This window comes from Peromyscus eremicus, chromosome 9, assembly GCF_949786415.1.
Source record: "Peromyscus eremicus chromosome 9, PerEre_H2_v1, whole genome shotgun sequence".
Taxonomy (NCBI): Eukaryota; Metazoa; Chordata; class Mammalia; order Rodentia; family Cricetidae; genus Peromyscus; species Peromyscus eremicus.
The window spans coordinates 2678753-2700117 of NC_081425.1; the positions used below are offsets into that span (position 1 = coordinate 2678753).

At 46.4% G+C, this 21365-nt stretch overlaps 1 protein-coding gene across 3 annotated transcripts in view; it reads right to left on the reverse strand.

The window, feature by feature from the left end:
* Positions 1–4262: 4262 nt before the first annotated feature.
* The window catches only part of LOC131919123 (putative mitochondrial import inner membrane translocase subunit Tim8 A-B), a 31456-nt gene continuing 14353 nt past the window's right edge, over positions 4263–21365 (reverse strand). For 2 of the 3 annotated variants that reach the window (XR_009381163.1, XR_009381164.1), the window contains exons 2-3: positions 15322–15646; positions 12075–13229 (exon numbers count right to left, since the gene is read on the reverse strand). The gene's annotated coding sequence lies outside the window, so the exon portion shown is untranslated. Of the gene's footprint in view, positions 4902–12074; positions 13230–15321; positions 15647–21365 lie in introns of those variants that run through there. The other variant, XM_059273172.1, reaches the window with a different exon arrangement.

Consider the following 21365-nt stretch of genomic DNA (forward strand, 5'->3'; position numbering starts at 1 on the left):
AATTTAAGGACCTGGGTCAACCTTATCTTTAGGGGATCAGAGGTTCTGGGTGGCAGTGCATCAGTCACTGTCATCTTCTGTGGTCTCCTTTAGTTGGGTGTGATGAATCCGAGGAATGATGGCAGCCTGCTTTGACAACATTTGGGGTGTTGAGGATGACTGGGTAGGGTCCCTTCCAAACAGGTTCCAGGGTCCGGACAGGGATTCTCACTATCCAAACTAAGTCTCCTGGTTGGGACCAGTGAGTGGGAGGAGGTTATCTACATATCAAAGCAGGGTACTTTATGGATACTTCTGTCTAAATTCCAAGAGATCTGTGCTCAGGGTTTCATCAAACAATGCTGGTGATTTTTTGAACACTGTGACAACCAAGTCCATTTTAGTTGACAGGCATATCTAGCCTCTGAGTTGGTCCATTCAAAAGCAAATATGGGTTGGCTGGCTGGGTCCAACAGGAGGCAGAAGAAAGCATCCTTTAGATCTAGAACAGCACAGCTCTTCCTTTCTAGGGGCAATAGGCTCAGTAGGTAAGGGCTCAGTACTTTGGGGTGGATAGTTTTCACCCTTTTGTTGACCTCCCTTATCTCCTGCGGGTTTCAGTACAGGGGGCAAGGGAGTGTTCCATGGGGAGTGGCAGGGAATGAGAATTCCTGCCTCCCTCAATTGGTCTAGATGTTTGGCAATAAATTCCTTGCTTAGACTTCTAGCCCATGGAGTATTGTTTAACTCCTACTGGTGTAGCAAACTTTAGTAACTGAATTATGATGGGTGGCTGGTGTGCTGCTAAGCCTCATGGGTTCCTTCTGCCCAAACATCAGGGTACTTTAAGTTTCTATAGGTAGCCTGAGGGTAGCTCCTCCTTCCCGTGGCTCAGTCATGTAAGAGGTACTCCTCAGATAGAGAACATGTGACCAGAATGTTGGCATGGGCTTGGCCAGAGTTAGACTAGCCGAGTTCTCTTCAAAAGAGACAGTGGCTCTGAGTTTTCATAATAAGTCCCTCCCAATTAACGTGTATGGGCAGTCTGGCAGAACCAGATAAGAGGATTTACATTACCCAATCCTAAACCCACAGTCTGGGAGGTTATCCCCAGAAAATGGGCAGTTTGGCCTGTCTCTCCTTCAACTGCTATTGTCTTGGAAGTGAGGGGCCCAAGAGGGTCTGTCAAACAGAGTGGGCTGCCCCAGTATCTATCAGGAGTTAACAGATTTGCCCCTTCTTGCTGCCATCCCGGGCTCTCAGGGGCGGAGCTGGATGGAGTCCTGGCCTGATCAACTTCAGTTAGCTGGAGGATGGGGCACCTTTTGTTTTCTTTCTCTTTTCTGCTAGGACATTCCTTCTTCCAGTGACCCTTCTGCTTACAACAGGCAGACTGGTCTATTTTCCAAACACTTTCCTTCCTGTTCTCCTGGCCAGTTTTCCCTGTTTTCTCTCCTGATACCACACGGCAGCTTCTTTCCTTTCTGGGTGGCATAGTCAGCGGCCTCGGCGGCACTTGGCAGAGACTGGTCAGAAAGGTTTTTCCCCGGGCCCCAGAACATCCCAGGGTGCACACTTCCAGAAATCCTCTCCAGCCAGTGCGCTCTTTCCTGATCCTGGGGGGTCCCTTGGCCCCTAAGTGTCAGGGTCCATTCTGGGAATCTCCCTGGGGCCTCCACAATGTTGTGGGGCCTCTCTCAGAGAAGACCGCTTGGATACAGTTTATGAGCCACTAAAAGTCTTTATTCCAGCCGACTGGCGACTGCACTGGGTATTTGGGGCCCAAGTGCAGTCCCAGGCCTTTTCATGGTCCATACTGAAGCAAGAAAGCTGAACCCTGCCATAAAGACCCTAAGGTCCCCTTACTGCAGCTGTAAGCTAGGCAGATATGTCAAAACATGTAGTTAGCAAAGACAGCGAGGTCGGGCAGACCACTGCGAAGGGCCTACAGCACATCCTTGAGTTGTTTTTCTTAATTCCCCACTTACAAGACAAAGCTCATCTGAGGTATCCCAACGGTCACCACAGTCAACCTGCAGTTCTCATCACAACTGTTTGCTGCCTAGCTGAAAAAAAAATTATAGGAGTGAGGTCCAGGCTTAGCGAGGGACTAAAGGGAGTAGATGGAGGACAGCAGAGGTGAACACCCAGTGTCCTCCTTTGGTCTCCATACATATGCACATGGGGACACACATAAACAGTTCTGTTTAAGTAAAATGTAAATAAAACACCATTTAAACAGCTGGGCTGGTGAGATGGCTTAGAGGGTAAGGGCACCTACTGCCAGGTCTACGGACCTGAGTTCTATCCCTGGGATCCACACAGTAGAAAGAGAGAACCAATTTCTCTGCCCTCTACATGTGTGCCATGTCATGCACTCATACACACGCATATACAAACTAAATAAAATATAATCCATTTTTAAATCTGGTGATTTTTGTTTCTGCTATAATAAGAAGCATGCAACCATCACCATGATCTGGTCTACATACATCTCCATTGCTCTCAACAGATGGTCCCTTTGCCCATTATCAGTTCCGGCCTGGCCCCACTCAAACTCTGGGCAACCAGTGTCAGAGTGACTGGATTCAGGGATAGGGTACAGCACATAATACTCCTGCTGCTCTAAGGATGGACCCAGGACCCCCTACTCCTGCAAGACAGCTAAACTGCCACAGACATCACCACACCTATAATGTACTCAGGCCCTTTTCAGTAGGGGTGGAGCCAGAGCTGAACGCCAAACCCCATAAGCCTATATAAAGCACATTACTATACCCCAAGTGTAGGCTACTCATTTAAAATTTTATTATTATTTGTGTGTATGTGTGTGTGTGTGTGTGCGCGCACGCATATGTGTGTGTGTTCAGGTGCACTTGCTTATGATGCACATGTGAAGTGTACACTGAGTGTCTTCTGTCACTCTCTACCATGTTTTTTGAGACAGGGTCTTTCACTGAACCTGGAGCTATTTCAGCTACATTGACTGGCCAGTGAGCCCCTGGGACCAGCCTGTCCCTCCTCAGTGCTGGGGTCACAGGTGCCCTGCCACTCTCTGCACTTGGCTTTTACACGGGAGCTGGAGACGCAAACTCAGGTCCTCATGCGTGGGTAGCCAGCATTTTACCCATGGAATCATCACCCAGCCCTGTTCTTTGTATATCTGCATACTTCCTCCTGTCCTATAGAACTTAAAAATCACAAGTAGCACCAGGGCGGTGGTGGCGCATGCCTTTAATCCCAGCACTCGGGAGGCAGAGTCAGATGGATCTCTGTGAGTTCAAGGCCAGCATGGGCTACACAGCGAGATCCAGGAAAGGGACCGAAACTACACAAAGAAATCCTGTCTCAAAAAACAAACAAACAAACAAACAAAGACAAAAGACCATTACAAGTAGCTCCAGCTGTAGGACATGGTTTAAAACAACTCCAGTACCAGATGCTCATGTGCACATTCAAAAAAATGGTAGGAAATAGTTCAACATATAAAAAAGGATATCAGGTGAAGGTGATTCCACATTTGGATCACAGTACCTATATCAATATTCTAAAGTAACCTGAATTCAGAGGATATTTCTGGATCTGTAGTGGAGAGAAGTACGGTAAAAAAGCAGTATGAACTTCCACACTTTGCATGGGTCCTCTAGTGCCCTCTTCTGATCTACTGTGGTAATGCATGCAAGACTGAAGTTGATGGGCCCCCTTGGGTTTTGTGAGGGTCCCCTCCCAAAAGGCCACACCCATGTTAAAGATTCTGCAGGCTGACGACTGATCAGAACTTCAGATTGTGGAGAGCTGGAACATTGCAAAGTTATCTTGGACTGTCTTTAGTCTCCTTAATTGCTATCCATTTGCAGACCTGTCTGACCTGACATCCTTTAGACTATTAAGTGAAATCTTTGGGATGTATGAACAGACCACCAGGCTACACCAACCCAAAGGTTAAAAATGTCCTGAAAGAGCATGCCACACTCCCTTTAGCATGACATGAGACCCACAGCAGAGATGTCCCCATTTTGCTGTAACCCACTTACCCAATGTCTCCACCCATGGATTTGAAAAGTGCTTTAAATGGGTTTTTCTGTACTTGAAAAACATGAAACGGTTGTCATGTTTGAGGCAACCTGAATCCATCTTTACAACCTTAGTCACTCGTATTGGCTCCAGAATAAACCATTTCTTACTCATTTTGAAGTGAAAGCTGTATTGTGTGTGGAAAGAGTTCTGGTAGAGCCAATGGGACCTTTTCCTGGAATAATGTTTGTAAATGCAAAAAACAAAAATAAAGTAAACAGGATCATTGTATTGAAATGCAGAGACACTAGTACTGAAATACGCAATAAACAAATTTGTTATTTAACACCTTATTAAACAATTAGTAACTGTTATAATTTCAAAGTTATGATGATGTTAAAACAATATTTTCAGATCTCTATAGCAACAGTAATTTGGCATGTAAACACTTGTGGTTTTTGCCAGTGCAAAAGGCAGTAGGTGGTGTGCTGCTGATGTTCTGACAGCTGCCAATAACAATGTACCACAAACAGGGTGGTTTACAGTGGATTCTCATTCTCCCTCTGTCCTGGAAGCTGAGTTCTAAACTCAAGGTGGTGTCAGAACGATGCTCCCTCCAGAGCCTCTGGGGTGTCTCATCCAGCTCCCGGCGACCCCAGGATTTCCATGGCTCATTCATGTCTCATCCAGCTCCCAGCGACCCCAGGATTTCCATGGCACATGGCTAGAATACTCCAATCTCTGCTTCTGTCTTCATATAACCATCTAGATAGCTTTCATTACAGCATGGGACACCTTCAACTGTGCCCAGGAAATAGGTTATTTCAAGGCAATAAGAATTTCACTGTGGTTTCAAGAGTCAGGCATCTTTTACTGAGGCTTGTGGAACTTGGGTTGGGTCTAAGATGCTGGAAGAATGAGAACCATCAAAACAAGTTTCAGACAATGAGAACAGAGCAAGGTGAAATAAAACTGCAGATGTTTCATATTTAGCTTAAAAGTTAAACGCACTGTTCTGGCTAGTTCGTCATTTGTCTGTCCTCCCACCTCCCTCCCTCCCTCCTTCTCTTTATTGTTCAATGTGACACAAGCTGGGGTGATGTGAGGAAAAGAACCTCATGAGAAAATGCCTCCACAAGGCTGGCCTGTAGGCAACTCTGGGGCATTTTCTGACTAATGATTGATGTGGGAGGGCTCAGCCCACTGTGCGCATGCCACCTAGGCAGGGTGTGTAAGTTTAGTCCAGAGATGTATAAGAAAGCAGGCTGAGCAAGTCACGAGGAAGGAGCCAGTAAGCAGTGTCTCTTCCGTTCATGCCTCCAGGCACCTGCCCTGCTTGACGCCTGTAAGACATAAAATGAAATAACCCTTTTCCTCCCCAAGTTGGTTTGAGTCAGAGTTTTCATCATAGCAACAGAAAACAAACTAAAATTCAATAAAGCTTCCCATATTTAGAACCAGTGCATTAATCTGAATCCTAAAAGTAAATAAGAAAATTACTTTGTGGGACCAATTATACTATTAAAAAAATAATGCCGGGCGGTGGTGGCGCATGCCTTTAATCCCAGCACTCGGGAGGCAGAGCCAGGCGGATCTCTGTGAGTTCTAGGCCAGCCTGGGCTACCAAGTGAGTTCCAGGAAAGGCACAAAGCTACACAGAGAAACCCTGTCTTGAAAAACCAATATATATATATATTAACTATTATATATATATAATTAACTATTCACAAGATGGAAAAAGATCCCACTTTAATGCTGTGCAATTTGTTTCATTCTACACATAACTCATGCAAACATCCAATTTTCTTAACAAAGAAAGCGCTCTACAGTAAACCAATAAGAGAAAAAAATGGCTAAACACTCACAGATAGGAAAGCCTGATGGCTCTTCAACACACAAAAATATGTTTAATACGACCTTTATACAAAAAAATACAGGGGCTGGGATATAGCTCAGAGTAGAATGCCTGCCTACCATATATGAAGCCCTGGGTTCAATTCCCAGCACTGCAAAAAGAAAAAGCATAAACTAAGAAGTCCTCTATGATGCCATTTTCATCTATGCGGTTGGCACAGATCACAGCCTTTGGTGTACGGAGAGTAGACACCTGCCCTTGGAGGTAGCAGGAACAGCCTTACCTCTTCGGAGGTGACCCCAGAAGTATTTATGGACATTTCAAGTACATGGACCTTTTGAAATCTGAAAATCCACTTGTGTGTGAGCATATGCAAACTGCTTTTGTGAAAGGAGATTAACTGCTCCATTGCTTACAGAAAATGGAGACCAGCTGAAGTGTCCATCAGTGCATCTACACAGTGAAACTCAACTGTGAAAAGAAAGAGGGGGATGAACATCTACAACAGGGGAGGAAAAACAAGGTCCCCTCTTATCTTCAAGGTTCTGTGCTGATGTCCTGATAACAGAAGGCAGATTAGTAAGAACAAATAGATTTATATAGTGTATTACCTAACATGAGAGCCTCAGTAAGGAAATGAAGACACAAAGACATGGTTTGTTAAGCCTTTTAGACTAATGAAGAGTGGAAAGAGCCAGAGAATGGGGCTGGGATAAAAGGGTATCAACCAAGAGAGAGACTGCAAGGGCTGTTCAGACCCATCTCACCATCCCTTTCTCTGTCCTCGGCTCCTCCAGGAGAAGGGTAGAGTTCTCCTGTACACTGCATTTCTCAAACTCCTTCAGCTTAGGTTTTGAAGTGGCAAGGTGCACATTTGAGGAAATGCCTTCTTGAACCCCATCATCACTGTGCAATGACGTGTAGACAGTGAGAGGGAACATTTGCACACTCACACATGCACAAACACCCTACACGCACACACCGTGCCGACACACAAGTCGGCAATACTGATATCTGCTAGGAAGAGCATGTAGCATTATTCACCTTCTGTATTTTGAACATCAATGTATAACCTACACAATAAGCAGATCGTTGGTGAATTTTTAAAATATTTAAGTTTGTGTGTGTGTGTGTGCATATACATATGTGTGAGTGTGGAAGCCAGAGGTTGACATCGAGTGTCTTCCTCAATCTCTCTCCATCTTTTCAGACAAGATCTCTCACTGAACCTGGAGCTCACCATTTTGGGACTCGCCGGACTGTGTCTGCCCAGTGCTAGGGTTACCGGTACATGTGGTCACACTTGACTTTTACATGAGTACTAGACAGCTCAACTCATGTCTTCGCACTTGCATGGCAAGTGCCTTGCTTACTGAGCCATCTCCCCAGCCTGAGGGATTTTTTAAAAAAAGATTTACTTTTTAGTTTTATCTTATGTGTATGAGTGTTGGCTGTATGTATGTAGGCACACCATGTATGTGCCTGGTGCAACGGAGGGCAGAAGAGGGTACCAGAGCCCCTAAAACTAGAGTTACAGGTGGTTGTGAACTGCCATATGTATGTGGGGAATGGAATTCAGAACCTCTGGATGAATAGCGAAGTGACCTTAACTGCTGAGCCATTCTCTCCAGCACTAAAACTTCTTTTTTTTTTTTTTTTTAAAGTTTTTGAAACAGGGTCTCACTGTGTACCCCTGGCTGGCCTAGAACTTGCTCTGTAGACCAGACTGTCCTCAAATCAGAACCACCTGCTTCTGCCTCCTGAATGCTGGGATTAAGGGGTGTGTCGTCGCCGCGCCCCCCCCCCCCCCACGCTCAGCTCCGGGTTATCTTTATTACCTTGTTTTTGATGTGTTAATTATCTGGCTGTGCTACATGGCAAGCACATTCTCGGGCTGACCTTGTCTGAAGCCCAGTGTCACCGGTCATCAGATTCTCCACAGCGAGGTCCAGCAGCTGCAGTGTTCCCAAAGTCCTTTACCACACCACAGACCAGACCCCGGGGTCCGTTCAAAAAGCCTGGCAGAGCTGGGATCTCCTAGCAGGAGGCACTGCCTTCTCACAGGCTCCTTGAGAATTTAGTTCTGCCTACTTCTCAGTGATAACCTAAGAAGTGGCCAGGTCTGGGGCTCAGGTGTGTGCTCCCAGCTACTCAGGAGGCTGAGGCAGGAGGATCACAAATTCAACACCTGCCTAGGCTACAGAGTGAGTTCAAGACTAGTCTGGGCACCTAAGAGATTAGCTTTGTTCCCCGCTCTGGCTGGCACTCCCCATGGAAGCCCCTGTGCCTCCGCAGAGTCTGCCCTGGGCATTAGGGTCACTGTCCCTGTACCCAAGTCTCTTCTTTACTGAGCATTCCACTGCTAGAGATTGAACCCAGGACCTGCCTCGTGCATGCTGGGAAAGTGTTATCCCATTAGGCTATGCCCAAGTACACTTTATTAACCGAAGAGTTTTCTTTGCAAAGGACCCACACGCAGTTCACTTCAGAGGAACACCACTGCTGGTACCTGGAGGGGTCAAGTGATAGGCAAGTGGTCAAGATGCGGGTTTTGGCCTGTCGTGAAGTCTTGGCCTACTTCCTCCAAGCTGTGTGCCCCTGAATGGTGTACTCAGCCTGAGAAACAGCTTTCTCCTCTATAAATGACGATATATAGTCATTCAATGGGGTTGTCAGAGCACTTTTTTAAAGATTTTAAATTTATTTTAGCCGGGCAGTAGTGGTGCATACTTTTAATCCCAACACTTGGGAGGCAGAGGCAGGCAAATCTCTGGGTTTGAGGCCAGGCTTGTCTACAGAGCAAGTTCCAGGACAGCCAGAACTACACAGAGAAACCCTGTCTTGAAAAACCAAAAAGAAATTATATTTTATGAATATGCATGTTTTGTCTACATGTCTGTGTGCCATGTGTGTGCAGCACCCATGTTCAGTACATGTATATGTACTGTGTAGACATATATGTGGGGGCTGAAAACAAGAGTCAGGTTGTACTGTAGTTACAGATTGTGAACTGCCAGGTGGGTGCATGGAACCAAATTCACGTCATCTACAAGAACACAAAGTTCTCTTAACCGACGAGCCAGCCGCCCAGCCTGTTGTAACTATTTTGTGAAAGTAAGTTTATAATGGGTTTCCCTAGCACACTACTAGGTTGCAGGCTAATATTACATTATCCTCATGACTAAAGTAGTCAGCCAGTCACACTAACACAGTTAACCTGCACACCAAGGAGAATCTGCCATGTTCCCACAGTGGCACTGTCATGCTCGCCTTCTACCACCAGGGGGCATATGATGGACCCAAAATATTGAGAGAGCCAATCCCTTGGAGACATGTTTAAGGTTGCTATGGTACCTCAGGTTTATCTTGAGCCATCACTTCTGTTTGTGCTGGATTCTAAAGGCCAGACTCTATCTGTAGCAACAGTATCTGCTAACTGCACGTTTGCCAGGCTGTGACCACGCACACCCGCACTGGCGTGTGCACACACACACACACACACACACACACATACACACACACACACACACACACACACACACACACACACGTGTGTCTTGATAGTGTATTCCAAGGTGAAGGGAAGAGCAGAACCATAGCAAGGAAAAACTACAGAGAAGCAGACCTAGTCCAGGAGGAAGCTGTGCAAGTCTCAACTTGAGGCATCCTCACACAAGGACACCCACCACCCCCCATGCACTGGAAGGGTAGCTAGGCTTATTAGCACAGCACTGGGGTAAGGGGCTAATCAGCAGAAGACTTGAGGAGTAGAGGATCCCTGCCTAGTATGCTCTAAGGGCCACCCACCACAGCTGGGGGGCCATTCATATTTCTGCTGTGAAAACTAGGGACAGTGTCCCAAACCGAGACACACTGGAGCCCTGCTGGACTCTACAAGTGTCTGCATGGCTGTTTCTTTAAAAATATCATGGATTGGATGAATTTCAGCCATGTGACCCTTCAGGAAGCCCAGGACCGCTTGGTTGGGTGCTCTGGCTGATACAAGCATAGGAAGGAAGGAATAGGTAACTGTGTGGTGAGTTGCCTGCCTTTGAGTTCTGTGAAACTGTGGCCTGAGGAAAGGCCTAATGTGAAGCCCCACTACAAGAATCACCTCAGCAAGAATAAAACCAAAGCCATTGTATTTCTTTAATCAGGTAACAGAGTGAAAAACCTTGGACTTAGCAGCTCAAGGAATCCTACGTTGTAGGTCCAGCTTACATGGGCCACAAAGGAGGTTGAGATGCCTCCTTGGCTGCGGTTTTAAAGAGCAGCAGGGTTATATTATGAGCAAGGTAAAGTGTGAGACAGGACGGCCTATACCAGAGGTTCATCTTATGATAGAGTGAGGCTGCCAGGGGTGGCTATGCTTGAGGAAGTACTTTCTGTGGGAAAGCTGAGTGGCCACTGGGTGCTCTGGGGTGCATCTCCTTGCATGCGCAGCAGTAGAGTGTGACAGATCTGACTCCATCTGTACTGGAAGCTGGCTTTGGCCACAGTGTGGATTTTCTTCTTTATGATTGTGTAACAGCCCACTCTTTATTTTTTCACCTTTAATTTTGTCAGAGAAAGGGGCATGTCATGCCACGGTGTACCTAGGGAAGGTCAGAGGACAGAGAACTTGTTGAAGTTAGTTCTCTTCTTCCATATGGAAACCAAATTCAGATCATCAGGCTTGGTAAAAGAAAGTATCTTTCCTGCTGAACCACCTCGATGGCCTCCATTTTACCCCTTCTATAAGGAGCGTGAATGTCTTTTAGAGTCAAAAGTTGTCTTAAGGGACTGGAGAGTCAGCTCAGCAGTTCAGAGCACTTGCTGCTCTTGCAAAGGACCTGAGTTTGATTCCATGCACCCACATGGTAGCTCACAACCACCTGTAACTCCAGTCCAAGGGGATTTGATGCCTTCTGACCTCTATGGGAACCAGGCACACATATGATACACACACCTCCATGAAGACAAAGTCGTCATACACATAAAATTATAAAACGACATCTTGAAGTTGGAAAGACGACTCTGGCTAAGAGCCATGAACTGTTTTTGCAGAGGGCCCAAGCTCAGTGCACAGCACCCACACTGAGCAGCTCACAACTGCCTGTAAATCCAGCTCCAGGGGAGCCAACAAGTTTGGATATATCACAGCTAGTCCTAGCTAGGCTAGATACAAATTAGTGTGATGTGTGGGATCAGAGGAGACAAGAAATTGAGTCATCAGCACATCTTCATTCTGATTTCAGTGTGTAGAACATTATGAACATGACATGGGAGTAAAGAAGAAGCCAGTCTTACGTGGAGGGGGGGGTGGTGGTGTGAATAAAAGTGGCCCCCACAGGCCCACAGGGAGTGGCACTACTAGGAGGTGTGGCTTTGTTGGAGATGTGTCAGTAGGGGGTAGGCTTTGAGGTTCCAGATGCTCAAGCCAGGCTCAGTGTGGCAGTCTCTTACTGCTGCCTGTGGATTCAGATGGGAAACTCTCAGCTGCCTCTCTAGCACCATGTCTGCCTGAGTGTTACCATGCTTCCTGCCATGATGATAATGGACTGTAAGCCAGCCCCAGTAAATGTTTTCCTTTACAGGAGCTGCTGTTGTCATGGTGTTTCTTCACAGCAATAAAACCCTAACTAAGACAGAAGGTGGTACCAGGAGTGAGGTACTGTTGTGATAGGCCTGACCATGCTTTTGTTTGAAGGAATGTGGACTTCGGAACTTTGGATTAGAAAAGCAGATGAATGCTTTAAGTGGGGCTTAATGGGCCATTTAATAGAACATAGAAGACAGTGGTGCTGTAGAGGCTGGCTCAAGAGGTTTCAGAGAAGAATGTTAGTATGTAGCCTAGAGGCTGTTCTTGTGGTATTTGGTGAAGAATGTGGCTGCTTTCTGCCCTTGTCTGAAAAATCTACCTGAGGCTATCTGAGTTTTGGATTAATGGCATTGGCAGAAGAAATTTCAAAACAGCCTAGTATGTACTCCATCGTGTGGTTATTAGTGTTCACTCTTATGAAACTCTTTAATGAAAAGGAGCGACCTGAGCAAGGAAAAACACAAAATGAACAGCTCAAGTGGCACCAAGCCGCAGAACAGAGCTAAGCCCTGTGTTCAAGGAGGTGAAGAAAATGAAGAAAATCCTGATGCTAAATGGAATAAACAAGAGTGGAGACTGCAGGGCAAGACCCCACCAAACTAAGCTTCCAACTTTTGAGAGGGAATTAAAGAAAAGCTTAGAGCCTTTGTGGTGGTGCACACCTTTAATCTCAGCACTGGGAAGGCAGAGGGCAGGCAGATTTCAGAGTTCAAGGCCAGTCTGGTTTACAGAGTGAATACCAAGACAGTCAAGCTTAGGCAGTGAAAAAAACCACAATAAAGGAAACCATCAAAAACAGAAAGCTGGTGAAGATGTAATTGAATGAGGGGGCCATGTTCCAGCCTCAGCAAGCAGCAGAACTTAGAAGCTTCAGCCATGTGATTCTGGCTTTAGAGTCAAGGATAGAAGAAAGGGGTTATGGAACCTCCCTCCACAGCTAAGGAAAGCCACTGAGGCCAGGCACATGTCAGGGGTGTTCCTGCATGGAGGCCTAGAGAGGCCATTGCATGAAGCTGTGAAGGCAAAGCCTGGGTTGACTTGGAGACCCCAAAATGTTGGCGATGTCAGAGCAGTGGGATACCTGCCGAGGACAGCTGATAACAGGGAGTGGAACCAGCCCAAGAGAGAGAAGTGTGTTGCAGTCAACAGAGCTGAAAGGAGTTGGAGATCTGAAGAGTGTTTTGCCATCAGACATGGAGATGCAGAGTGTGGAGTTTGCCCAGCTGGTTTTTGGTCTTGCTTTAGTCCAGCATTTCCTCACTATGCTCCCTTTTCTCCCTTTTGGAATGGTAATGTATATCCTGTGTTATTGTATGCTGTAGGTATGTTATCTGCTTTTTCATTTTGATTTTACAGGAGATTACAGTTAAGAGATTGCATGAGTCTCAGAAGAGACTTTGAACTTTTAAACAACTTTGAGACTGACAGATTATGAAAACTCTTGAATTTGGACTAAATGCATTTTGCACTATGATACGGTTCTACGCCTACGGGGGCCAGGGAGTGGAATATGGTGGTTTGAATGAAAATGGCCCACACAGACCCATAGGAAGTAGCACTGTTAGGAGGTGTGGCCTTGTTGGAGTCAGTGTAGCTTTGTTGGAGGAAGTGTGTCACTGGGGGTAGGTTCTGAGGTCTCAGGTGCTCAAGCCAGGCCCAGTCTCTTCCTGTTGTCTGCTGATCCAGATGTAGAACTCTCAGCTCCTTCTCCAGCACCGTGTGTGCTTGTGTGCTACCATGCTTTCCACCATGATAACAACGGACTAAACCTCTGAACTGTAAGAGTTGCTTGCCATGGTCCTAAGAGAGAGGGGAAGACAGGGACATTACATCTAGTGGCCACTGTATCACAAGTACAGTCCATGTGAACGTACCCCTCATGAAGGTCCTCTGAGGGGTGGCTGTGGACACTGAAGCCCAGAGAGCAAATAGCAAAACTTGTGCCTCTTTGTACTCTCCCCTGCCAAGCTCAGCCCTGGGGAGTAACACTCTTACACTCAGGGAGTGTGGTCAGTGGGAGGTGCCATGCCACAGTAGAAAGGGTTTGGGTATAATCTAACTGAAGTTTCACAAAGGAGCTGCGGCCACCAGCAACTCTTTTGGAAACCAACAGGTTTCCAGAACTTTCTGGTGGAAGGTGGGAGAGAAAGGCTCTGACTTATAAAGGCGGGGCCCAGCCGGGGCTGAAGGGCAAGTGAGCAGGGTTCCCAGAGTCCTCTGCATATTCCCAGTCAGTAAGCAAAATGCACTTGAAGCCTAAAGTCTGGTTGCCAAGTGCCTGAGACTTCAAAGCTGACTCATTTTATTATTCCCTTTGTACCATAGAATGTTGTAGAATAATCTTTTTGAACACTGTGAAGATGTGTCATTCTGATTGATTTAATAAAAAGCTGAATGGCCATAGCCAGGTGGTGGTGGTGCACGCCTTTAATCCCAGCACTTGGGAGGCAGAGCCAGGTGGATCTCTGTGAGTTCGAGGTCAGCCTGGTCTACAAAGCAAGATCCAGAACAGGCACCAAAATACCAGAGAAACCTTGTCTCGAAAAAACCAAAAAAAAAAAAAAAAAAAAAAAAAAAGTACTTGGCCAAAAGCTGAATGGCCAATAGCTAGGCATGATTTTCAGGCACACAGGATGCTACGAAGAAGAAAGGGGGTCACCAGGTGATGAAGAGGGAGCAAGACATGCTGGAGGACAGGTAAAGCCACAAGCCATGTGACAATAGACAATAGTAGATTAATAGGAATGGGTTAATTTAAGCTATAAGAGCTAGTTAGTAACAAGCCTAAGCTATGGCCGAGCTTTTAAAATTAATAATAAGTCTCTGTGTCATTACTGGGGAGCCTGCGGTCCCGACAAAAAGGTCCAACTACAATAGAGTATGTCTAATAAACCAGGTAAAAGACCAAGTTACAGTTTGAGCTTTGGGTTGTTTTTTCTTTAAATATCAAAAGCTACTCATGTCCCTGAGGCCATGAGCCATTTAACCTGATGAAGACTAGTTCTGGGCAGGCAAAATTTGCCCCAACAAACCGTGTTTACTGTAAGGCAGCTGCTGACATCAGCAGGCAGAGCCTGGGCTGCTGGGAAACCAACTCTGAAACCCCACTTTCTGTCCCCAGTAGGCAGCCAGGTCACCCAATACTGAAATAACCCCTGGGGAGTGTGACAGGGCCTTTCTAACCAATGACTCCTGGCCAGCATCTACACTTACTCTTGTGGTGACAGAATGTGGGTGTTCATTGAGAGCTGTGTTCATCTGCTTGGGCTGGGTAACAAAGTACCACAGACCAGGCTACTTCCACCACAGAGATGCTTTTCCTCACAGCTCTGGGCCTGCCTTTCCTGGGTCTCTGCCATCATTCTGTGTCCTGATCTCCTCCTTTTAACATCAGCATCAGTCTAGTAGATCAGGCTCCGTCCACTTGACCTTCTATACACATTCTCAGGTTGTTGGAATTTGGACTTTAACGTGGGCATGGGGGAAGGGAGGACCATCCAACCTGTAATGGTCCTGGAAGTAATAGAGAAACACTGTAGAAATATCCTATTTCTCCTTTAATGATCAGGGAAACCCATCCCCTACCAATATGAAGCTTGTCCTTCTAGCTCAGGTCCCCTCTGAAGGAAGGAATCCATAACCTATATAGCTCTTGCACCAGCTAAGACCTTACAGTCCCCTGGATCAACATGTGCGGTTCTGGGCACAGGCAGCGTTATTCACACCTCAACAACCCAGGTATGAGGCATTCCACCTGCTCAAGGCAGTGACAACCTTCTGTCTCCAGAAGGCAGGCACTGTACTGTCAAGTACAGAAAGACATGACTGCTCCTTATCAACTCTGAAAGATTTCTTTATGCAGCCTATGAATAATTCCCAGGGGCAGATTCACCTCAGGCACACATGCTGGGGTCTCACTGCAAACTGGTGAGTACCCGGTAGCCTCTTGGAGCTTCCATTTTCAAGAGGCCGGGGCAGAGGTGGAAGCTGCATGGAGAATGTTTCTTGTGAAAACTGTCCACCTGTCCTGGGAGCTGGGAATCCCCGGTTTCGTCTGCAGAGGGTTCCTGGGTAGTTTCCTGTTTCAACCCCACAGCCAGGGGAAATTTCTGCTTTCTGCTTCTCTGAACTCTAAGCTGAGGTATACATGTTCTTGACGTGGGATTTTTCTGGTTAAAGGAAAGTCCTGTGTCCTTGTGCATGCTTCTCTGTAGATCCTGAAAAAGCCAGATCAAATGTCACTTCCCATGAGAAACCGTCTGCCCTTCCATCAGCCCCCTAAACTCTCAGTTGTGACTCACAGACTTGCAGTTTGAATTATCTGCTCTGTGCCTCCTCCACCACAGGCAGTCTCTACTGTGTTCGTCCTTGGTCCAACACACACAAGGTGCTGAGTGGTGTTTGCAGGATACGAGAAGTCAAGACTGAAGGCCACAACAGGACATTGTCATTTGCCTGGAGCTAGATCTTTAGGATTCACCACCAGGATATTTTCTGATACCCAGGAATGTAGGTCTCAGAGCATATGATTAAAAGTAGCAATGAACATATCCAGTCTTTTGAGATACTAGCAATAACAAAGCACCTGGTAATAGTTTTGATATAATGTGGCCTTCCCCAAAGGCTAATACATTAAAGGTGTGGTTCAGAGGTGGGACTTTTGGGAAGTGATTGGCTAATAATTAACTGACAGATTCATAACATGAAGAGTCACATTTTGGTGTCAATGGGTGCTGCCTGGCTAGAGGAAGCAGCTAATTGGGAGGAGGCCAATGGAAGCATCTTGTTCTAGGTCCCTTCTTGTACTATTAGCTCTGCTTCTCATTTTATTTTCCTTCTCTGTTGATAAAAATCCAAATTCTAGAAGTATATTCAACAATTAAAAAAGCAACTATTGAGATGTGCATGCTACAACCAGAACCTCAAAAGCATAGGATTTAGTGATGTCAGATACCAAAAGGCCCCATACCAGAATTCATCCCCTTCTTCTCCTCCTGCCCCATGCCAGAGTTCATCCCCCTTCTTCTACTCCTTCATCCCAAGCTCATTTAGTGTATTAGTTACTTTCCTGTTGCTATAACAAAACATCTGACAAACAAGGAAAAAAGGGTTTGTTCTAGGTCACAGTTTGAGGACATGTGGTCCACTGCATCAGGGAAAGTGGGGTGGGGGAACATGAGGCAGAAGCTGCATTGTTTCAGCAGTCAGGAAGCAGAGAGATGAATCCTGGTGCTCAGCTGACATCCTCTCGCCCCAGTCCAGAACCCCAGCCCACAGGAGGGTGCACTTACACGCAGGGTGGGTCTTCCATAGTCAGTTAAACCTATCTGGAATCCCCCTCAAAGACACACTAAGAGGTGTGTCTCCAGGATTCTGAACCCAGCCAAGCTAGCTGATGATGAAGAGGAACTTGACACTCAGTCTCCCTGGTTTCATCCTTTCTGAGTCTTTTGCTGCTTCTCTCTATTCTAGAAAATTTAATTCCACCTCAGATCCTGTCCTCTCTTGCTCCAGCACTCAGGAGTCTCCTCAGATACGCAGTTCGATCACTTCAAGCTGTTTATCAAATCATTTCTTTTAAATACACCTAGACTTCTTCTCAAGATTCTTTCCCCCCCATTTTATATAAGGTCAGTGGTTCTTTGAAGACCGTTCTCCATTGGGACCCCCCACTGATGGTCCTCTTTGGGGCCAGGACACAGCTATCACTGTCTTTTTTTCTTCTACACTTACTGACTGCCTTTTGTGTAAGTGACCTGATTTAGCCTCTAGTTCCTGTAAAATTCTTCTCTCATCAAGTCTGGGAGCTAAACACAGACAAGTACTTTATGACAAACAGGTTCAATCAACAAATAAAGTGCAGGCTATCATCAGAGAATCTGTCAGTGTCTAGTCATCCCAACAGACAAGAAAGCACTGGATAAACTGACCACTGATAAAATGCTCAGCACTCCAGGCACAGAAAGCCACGTGACTGATCGGCCCGAGGGTGCCTGCAGACAGTCGTGCCCATCACAACTGACACTTAATTGTGAAGCATGTAGGGGTGAAGTCCTTGCCACGGCTGCTCCTCTGCACCTGGAGTTACGTCCCCACCTATGTAGCAAAATAAGACAAGGAGCACCAAAGTACAACGACACAATGCTGTCACGGCTGCAGATGAAAGGATGTGCTTCCAAGGTCCAAGACAACAGCTGGAGACGGACTGTGAGAGCCCGGTGGTAGCTGGACACAAGGTTAATAGTCAACAGCTCTCACACTCTAGGACAGCGCTAAGGTTGGAATATGAAATGACTCCACAGGCTCCTGTGCTGAAGATTCGATTTCCAGCTGGGGACACCATTCGGGGTGATACCGGGAACTTCAGGAGGTGGGGAGGAGAACAGCAAAGTGTGAGAAGAAAAAAAATCTCGTCCCTGGCTCTCTCCTACCACTCCTGCTCTACTTCTTAGTCTTCCCTCTCTGGTGATCAAGTTCTCTGCTGATGTCACTCACCTGAGATTAATGATTAATATTCAGCAATAATATATGCCTCAAGAAAATAATGCTCAGTGAAAGCAGCCAGACTCCAAAAGTTACAAATTATATGTTTCTGTGCATATGAAATGTGCAGACAAGGCGAGTCTGGGCTGGAATGGAACTGAGCAACTGCAGTCTTTGGGGATGAGGAGAGTTTTCCAGAACCAGACTGTGGTGACAAAGCGACAACTTTACGTTTGCTGAAAGTACCCAATCACACGTGAAGAGTGCACTGGTGTGTACACTATCCTCAATTACATGTAATGGCAGAGTAGAATCGGGCCCACTTTCAAACAGGTACCCTGAGAATATTGGATAAACAAGACAGTTTATGCTTCTCAAGTGAAGGATCCATCTACCATGTCAAACAGCTCGCTCTGGAGCTGCTGGTCCTCATATGGTCTCCCTTGGCACTAACACCTGAGCAGACACGCCTCTCACTCGTATCAGAACCCTCCCCTGGGGCATCCAGCATTTCCCTCAGGGCCACAGTTATATAGGTGACGTGTTTGTGACAGTTGTGAGATGTGCTTTCCAGAGCACTAAAAGGAAGCTGGTAGACACTTGAAACCATCCATTGAATGTCTTAAGTGGTGGGAAGGGTATAAGGCCAGAGGGAACTACTCATTTCTGTGGACCCCCCCTTCCCCACTCCTCTCTCTGTGCTGTATCTTCCTTCTTCCTCTCCTACCTTCTCTCCAATCCCTTCCTGCATTCCCCAGCCCCCACTGACTCAGGTCCTGGGTACTAGCTCCCAGGTAAGCCTTGTTCTAGTGATCAGTGACAGAAATGGGCAGCATCCATCTGGACTGTCTCTACAAGTCTCAGACCATGGGAGAAGAGAGATGACAAAGTAATCATGCTACATAGCAGGTGTCTGAAGGAGGAGCCCCTGATGTGACAGAGTCTAACCTACAGTGGGGATCCCTGTAGCCTTCTCAGCCATTGTCATACAAGGCAGAAGAGTGACCAGATGAGGAACAGAGACCCTGGGGCAGTGGGTAGCACTGTGGGGGTGTGAAAGGTAGGCACTTTTAGTCAGGGAACTAGTTGAGAGAGAGAGAGGCTAAGGGAAAAAGGGTGTCTTGTCCCTCTCCCAGTAACCTCCTGGCTGTTTCTTTCTACTCACGTTGGTCCCCAAGAAACCTGCAGTGTAAGTGAACTCAGCAGGTGCTGTCAAGCGCAGCAAGATGCGGGGATCTTGCCCCCCCACCCCTGCTGCCACACCCTCCTCTGATCAAAATGAGACCTTGGTCTCACCTGTGGTGGTGGTGGTGGTGGGGACACGACACGACACAGACGACAGTGGCGTGGTGCAGCTCGCCTTTTGAAGCTGCAGGAAGGCCCTGCTGGCAGTCAGGAGGCTCCTAAAGTCAGATCCTAGTCTCCAAGGATCCCCTGTCTCCCTGAGCTGTGGGGGACCTTGTAGTCAGGCTAGCTAGAGCTTGGGGTTTCGGAAGGCTTCAGAGAAGGCTGGGAAAGTTTCAGGTGGGGTGGGGGTGGGGACCTGCTTTTGAACTACCCCTCCAAAACCCTCCAGAGCCCTAGATTTAGAGATCATCAAGTGTTCTGAGCACATTTCCGCCCCCTCCCAGCACCCCTCCTCTCTGGGGCCCCTTCTATTTTAGTGCTTCCTCTGCTGAGCTGTCCACATGAAAAGCACTATTGAAACACACACACACTCCCTCTCTCTCTCACACACACACAAAAAAGAATTCTGAAAATGTCAAACCACAGGTCCTTTCCCCAGCTCCTCTTAAGTTTCTAGGTTTATACTATTCCTGGCTGACCCCAAAGCAGATGGGGTCAAACGGGGCACCCTTGGGTGAACACAGCCAAGATTAAGAAGAACGTACCAAGTTCTAGCTCCCTCTACAGTCTGCTGGACTCAAGGCAGAAGAGCATGCCCTTCCTTTATCATCAGTAAACTATGGGCCAGGGACTGGAAGCCCATGTCAAGGTCTGTTCAAGTTTCTGGTGGGAACATCACTGACGTGTCTGACGCACTTGTCCTCTGGCATACTCTTGTTCTAGGACAGCCCCCGATGCTGAGAATGGGCTTTCTTTCCACTCTGTGTCGCTGTCTGTTTTGTTTTTCAAAAAACATGAATATGACACTAAAATCCCAAAACCACTGTAACTGGTTGAAACAGCACAAAAATTTTGACACTGGATCTCATTCACTAGCCCAGGGTTGGTATGGGTATCAAGGTATCCTTCAGCCTGTCCTTAACTCCCAGGAATCCTCCCGTCTCTACCTTCTAAGTGCTGGGCTTACAGGTGAGAGTCACCACACCTGGCTTAAATTTTTTCTGAATATGGTCCATGAAGATGTTCTCAAACGCAGTATAACTAGATGAGATGGTAAATTTTGTATTGTATATACTGTCACAATTTTAAAAATTAAACTTACTGTGGATTTCAATGCAAAGTTTGAGTAGACTACACATGTTTATATTCTCCCCCTTCTGAGACAGGCTCTCATCTCAATATGTACTCCAGGATGCCTCCTGGGAGTACAGGTGTGGGCTACCACATCAGCCTCTCAATATTTCTTTTTAATTACTATTATTGCCAGGGATAGTAGCTCATTCAACATGAGTTCAAGGCCAACCAACCTAGGCTACACAATAAGCTCCAGGCCAGCCTAGGGTTCCAACTGAGATCCTAACTAAAAAAACCCACAAAAACATGCTATCATTATCATTATCTTTATTATACTTGTGGTGGTGCCAGATGCCAACCCCAGGGCTTTGCAAATGCTAACACAAATGCTCTAACATTTGTGTGAGCTATATCTTTATTGTCATTTTTAAAAATATTTACTTTATTTTTTAAACTATCTATGTATTTGTGTATGTGCACACGAATGCAAGTGTCCTCTGAGGCCAGAAGGTGTTTGAGTCCCTGAAGCTGGAATTATAGATGGTTGTAAGCTGCCCAATATGGGTGCTAGGAACTGAACTCAGGTCCTATAGAAGAGCAGATGTGTTCTTAACTACTGAGCAATTCCTCCAACACAAAGATTTATGAGTGTGTGTGTGTGTATGTGTGAGTGTCTGCCACATGTGTCCAGGTGCCTGTGGAGGCCAGAAGAGGGGGTTGGATTTCCTAGAGCTGGAGTTACAGGCAGGTAGGATATAATGCTGGGAACCAAACTCAGGTTCTCTGAAAGAGCAGCAAGAACTCTTAACTGCTGAGCCATTTCTCCAACTCTAAATTATTTTTGAAAAAAGTCTAAACTATACAACCATAGAGGGAAAAAGCCCTGTTGGAAAAACACTGATCAATTTTGTGACAGTCTTATTATATAGCTGGACTAGCACTGAGCTCACTACCCGCCTGAATCTGCCTACAGAGTGCTGGGATTACAATGATATCCATCATGCTCCATTTTCTTTTCTTATTTTTGAGTTT